Here is a 5,977-nt window from a genome sequence, read left to right as displayed (position 1 = left end):
TGAAGGTGAGCTACCTGACGGTGTGCCGCCGGAAAACCCCTCCGAAGGTTAAGTTAGCACAGTTAGAGAGAGAGAAAATAGAGGAGACAAAGTAGTAAATAGGATGTTCCAAACCTGAGTATGGAGGCGCAACCTCGTTTATATAGTTTTTGAACCCACTTTTGCCCCTATTTCCCTCGGGATACGTGGACCTGCTCTCCTCTCACGTTTTTCCATGTGTCAGCGCTAATACAGCTAAACACCATCTAACGAAACCGCCAAACGGCATTGACACGTACGGACAGTGAGATCTCCTTCCCGTAGTTTCATAGCGCCGCGTAGTATTCCCACCGAGCTACGCTTAGCGCAGCTTAACGACCATACTACTTGTCCGATTGATAATTCCACACTATGGCTTAGCCGAGCTCCTTCTCGTTCGATCTGACCTTTGGTAGACTAAACTTGCCTAACTCAGCAGAGCGCACATCTTAACCAGGCTAGAGGTCTGAGGCTACTCTGACACGACCGGACTGATCCTTAGTCCAGTGCGCACCAAGTATCCGCATGAATTTAGCTCGGCCCATCTTAGCTCTGCCCAACGTTCAGTTATGAATCTCCCTCACAGCTGCAAATACAAACATGTGATTGCATGAAAATCGTGCTTTTTTATTGGCCGTTATGTGTTAGTGAGATGTTATTGTCATCCCCATTGGTCAATCTACAAAATCATCATTTTCTATATCAAATAAAAAAAATTATTTACAAACATAATTTCTATACGTAAAAGTAAAAGTGTATTCAAAATGATGTGATAATATTATGCTTGTAATTATAAGGTATGATGGTGATTATTTTGAATAGAAATGAAAAGATCACAAATATCTATGTCAGTCTGTGTAAAAAATTTATGTATAAAATTTTGTTTGTATAGTATAACACATAAAATAAATAGCCATTTGATTTTTTATTTTTATATTTTTTTGTGTGTGTGTGTGTGTGTGTGATTTTCTTGCCCTTTTGATTTTTTAGGAATTAAAAAAATTAATGCGTTTGAAAAGTTAATAAAAAAATTAAGACTCTGTTTGGTTATGTTTTCAAAATGTAATTCTACACTGAGTTTTGAATATGGTGTTTGAAACATGTTTTTGAAACACATTTCCAAAACTCTACAAAGAAGTCTATACTAGCCGTGCTTTTCATAATTTTTTTTTTTTTTTGCAAATTTTGCCTAACCGGTCGTCCGACCAGTTGACCGGAATAGTGATTTTTTTTTTTTTTTTGCAATTGATATGTTAATTTTTATATAATCAAAAATATATATTTTTTGAAATTTTTAAAATTTTTTATGTGCTTTAAAATAATTTTGAGTTGTATGTTTAGTTATGAGTTGTAAATTTTTGTATCAAATATCAAATATCAAATATCACATCAACAATTCCCCACTCAAATCAAAATTCTTTTCAAAACTATTTTCAAAACTCTTTACCAAACAAATTTTCTACACTCAAATCATAATTCCAAACCCCACAAACTTAAAATACAACTCATACTCTCAAATCATAATTACAAAATTCTACCAAACGTAACCTAACTTTTTTAAGTAAAAAAATTGATATAACATCTAACTTTTCAGTTGACAACACTTTTAAATTTTTTTAATTAAAAATTGACTTCGTTTTGGTTTTTTTTTTTTTTTTTACCGTAAGTTGACGATCGTCCCTCAAATATGACAAAAATTAAAAGGTTAAATTACATTTTGTACCCACAACATTTTACAATTTTTGTTAGCAAATTTAATACAAAATTAACGGAATAACCATAATTGAAAATGAGAGGTCAAATGCAGTGTAAAGTACAAAAGTTTAAAGTTTAAAGTTTAATAATTTATCAAAAATTAAACAAACTATTTAAAAAAAAAAATTCCAACACACTAAAACTGAACAGTCTTGAAAGTTTCACCAAGGCCCATGCAACACCTGTAATGTGTATTTCGATGAAATTTTCCCTCTAAAACAGCTCACTAAAATTATGGAATTTTTTTTAATTTAAAAATTGGTTTTTATTTTGCCATGTTTACAACTATCTAGTATGTAAAATATTGATTTTGTTTACAATGGCCTGGTTATGAAAATGGGAAAAAGGCATTGAAAAGCTTATACAGAGAAAATAGATTATTAAATTCGAGCACAATATGCATCGAAACACACCATTTTAAAATTTGTAATTGAGTAATGTTAGGAATACAAAATGAATTACAGAATGATTGACAAAAAATATATAATGGATGATATTTATTAAACTTAATTATGATGAGAGTCACATTCAAAATAAATTTTAGTCTGTCAATACATATTTTTATAATCTGATTTATATTCTTAGTACTAATGTTTACAATTTAATACGATTTATACCTGTGATGTACCCCTACTAATTTTCACATATGATAAGGCATAACAAGATCATTTAAAAATCAATTTCCTTCTCTTATTATAGCATGAATTGCATGGTACCTAGTCTAAGAACTAGTGCATGATTGCACATTTTAATAAATAAAGTGAGAATTAAACAAACCAAAACAAGGTTGCTTTATCAACAACGATGCAAAATGTTCTGAAGTGGAGAATTCTTAAAAGGGTTGATGCTCAAAAAAACAACCACTATATTAGGAGCAATGATTAAGATGTTTGCATTGATTAAGTATGGCATTATTATAGTTGAAGTGTCGCGAGTTGTTGGACCATAATTAAAATTTTATTATTTTGTTCGGCCGTAAAGGAATTCAATTCTTTTTTTGAACATACAAAAAGGATCCAATTCAAGTCAAGGTGTTTGTTTTCCATCTCACCTACCATTGAAGGGAAATTTGATCCAAGAACTAGACTTCCACCTCTCAAGCAAAACAAGAATTAGGTAGAACAGAAAAACGTAACCGGCTATTTTTGGTGTAAAACTCTTTGTTTCCTTTCAAATTGGATTTGAATTCAAAATTGGAATGTAACTTTTTTCTTTTCTTTTCTTTTCTTTTTTTTTCAAACAGAGAAATTAAAGAAAGAAATACAGTCGAAAAAATAAGAAACAAAACTAAGGCTTCGTTTAGGAAGAAGGGCTGGGTTGAGTTTGGGGCTATTTTAATTATAAAAAGATAAAATAGGCTTTTTAATTCAATAAGATAAAATATTACATCAAACCCATAATCATTACATTCTTTTTCTAATAAAAAGTTAAAAAAATCAAAAAACCCTTCCCAAACGAAACTTTTTAGTGCTAGGTTAAAATAGTCAAAAAGTCAGCTAATCCACTTCCCAAACGAACCCTAAGACACTCCAAATTGAAATGCAACTAAGACACCAGTTTATGTTTTGAGTGAAAGGATCTCATCCTCAATTCAAACATCCTGTCACATTTTTTTTTTTTTATTTCTAAATTGCCTTTTTTTTTTTTTTTGTAACTGTCAAATTCAAATACACCTATGAATCTCTATAATTGCATATTTACTTATCTTCTAATTATTATTATATAATGCCAACACCTTAGTTTGGTGTGAAAATTTTTTTAAAGCTTTTTCACCCTTTTTATATAATAGTAACAAGTTCATTCTTATACATATATATATATATATATATATATTGTTTTTTTGGGGCACAATGGAGGCCATGGCCAAAGAACCCCAAAAAAAACACACACACACACATCATTTAATGGCTTCCTTCTCTTAGCAGTTTGGTTCCGCCGATCACAGCCATCAACTCTTTTTGATTTTGTTGTCGAAACCCACCAAGAGAGAGGATTAGTTAACATTTGGGGGTCCGTCAAGAATAGTATTGTAGCTAGGTAGGTATCAAAGGGACAAGAGAGATAGAAAAATGTTAATAAACAATAACAAGAAAAATTAAGGGGAAGAATCTCAAAGTGTTTTATTTATTTAATCATGTCTTCCAAGAATTCAAACCAAATCCATTAAAGAGTTAGTGGAGTCTTACCAAGAAAATTTGTTTTCAATTTGTTTTTGAGACACAACTACCCATTTATTTTGTTTTGTTACTTTCCCAGCAAATTTTGATGGCACTATACTAACTGAATGTTCCCTAAGCTGGAACCCATACTTTTGGACTAGCGCCTCCATGAAAGAGAGATCAATGGCCACCCAAGCAATTAAAAGTCCTTATTTTGTTTTTATAATTTTCTTTTGGGTCCAATGCCAGTGGCGCAATTCATAATAATGGGTGGATATTGGAGATTCTTCTTTCTACTAATAAACCCACTTAGCAAAAGTATGAAACAAAGAGCTAGCTTGTTGGTCAAGAGTCTTGTACTTTGTTAGGAGCTTAAGGATGGACTCTCCCAATTCATGCGTGCGTCTTTCATCCTTGCATTTGTTGGATTTATTATTGTACGTTTGTCACTGTGTGTGTTAGACTTTTATAGTTGAATGTTTAATTTAAAGAGTAATACTAGAGGTGTTAAAAAATTTATTAAAATTGCTATTAAATGTCTCACGTAGATGTGGGATTTGCATGAAATATGCATGATTTGCATGAAATATGCATGGTATAGATCCCACACCTATTTGAGACATTTGGTAGAAATTTTGATAAATCTTTTGAATCGTGTAACATTTTGGTTAATTTAATTCAATTTTTATGACAATTGTAATGAAAAAATTGGTGAAAAGTCTATTTTGATGGGTATATGTGGCATTCACTCAATGATTAATTTATTTTATTGATAAGGACATAATAATAAAAGGTTTTGGTGGAAAAAAAAATTTTTATTATTTTGAAGATTTATTTATTTATTTTCATTTTCACTCTTGTGTAGTTGTACCTTTACACACCACAATCACCGAACCGTCGCCAGATAGTCACAGGACCATCATTGGAAAAGTCACTGACAGTGGTGGTGATAATTTCGACAAATGAGTCACACGTGAATAGATAAATGATAATTGAATAAATATATATAATATGATCTTTTACATTATTGTTGTTCTTATAGCCCTTGTGCCTTGAAACATTCGTTAATCAGACCCAAAATATAATTACTTTAGATTTCTCTCATATTACTTTAGATTTCTCTCATATTGAGGTATCAGTAAGAGAGAACTTGAGGGGCCTATAGCGCCCACCACAAGTTTCGTTTTGATGATCCGAACCGTATTTATTTTGTAAAATCCTACAGTATCACATTTTAGTACCCGTTTGGGGACTTGATTTTTTTAATAGTTTTTTTAACTTTTTGGTCTTTTTATGAGGTGAAAAAAATTAATGTATTTGGAATAATTTTTTTAATTGAATAAATAGTTCGGATATGTATAATGTGATCTTTTACTAAAAGGGTTGAATTTGTTAACTTTTTGACTCTTTTTTTTTTTTATAGTCTTTTTAGCCAAATATTTTGGCCAAATTACCTCTGGTCAAACGGTACCTTAATTAGCAAAGCCCATGGGACTTGAAGGCTTTTTGAATTAGATATGATATTTTGTCTTATTTGACTAAAAATTCTATCTTATTTTTTGTGACTAAAATAGTCAAAAAAATCTCAAATCTTGCTTTCCAAACGAAGCTATATGACAATTGTCTTATTAACATGTGCTTAATGTATAATTATTTTAAAAATCTTCATTTGTATGGGAGAATGTAAAACATAAATAAAAATAAATATGATGAAACTTAGATATTTTTGCATATGGATGAAAATGTTCTCACATTTGAAATAATAAAATTAACTTATTTATAAACAAAAATATAACAAAATAAAATGATAGTACCCTCTTGAATAAAAAACAAAAAACATTAATATTTCATTATAAATAAAAAATAAATTTATAAATCACATAAAATAATATTACTTTCTTTATTTGGAAGCTCATTTAACTTTAAACAATTCTTTGAAATAGGTTGTTGAATTTCACTTGCAATTAGATTTTAATCTATTAATTTTATAATATTAGAACCAAAAAAATAAAATCCATTGATGCTATAATATTACAAAAAAAAAA

This window comes from Camellia sinensis, chromosome 5 (assembly GCF_055761805.1).
Source record: "Camellia sinensis isolate YWXY chromosome 5, ASM5576180v1, whole genome shotgun sequence".
NCBI classification, from domain to species: Eukaryota; Viridiplantae; Streptophyta; class Magnoliopsida; order Ericales; family Theaceae; genus Camellia; species Camellia sinensis.
This window is presented reverse-complemented; position numbering follows the sequence as displayed.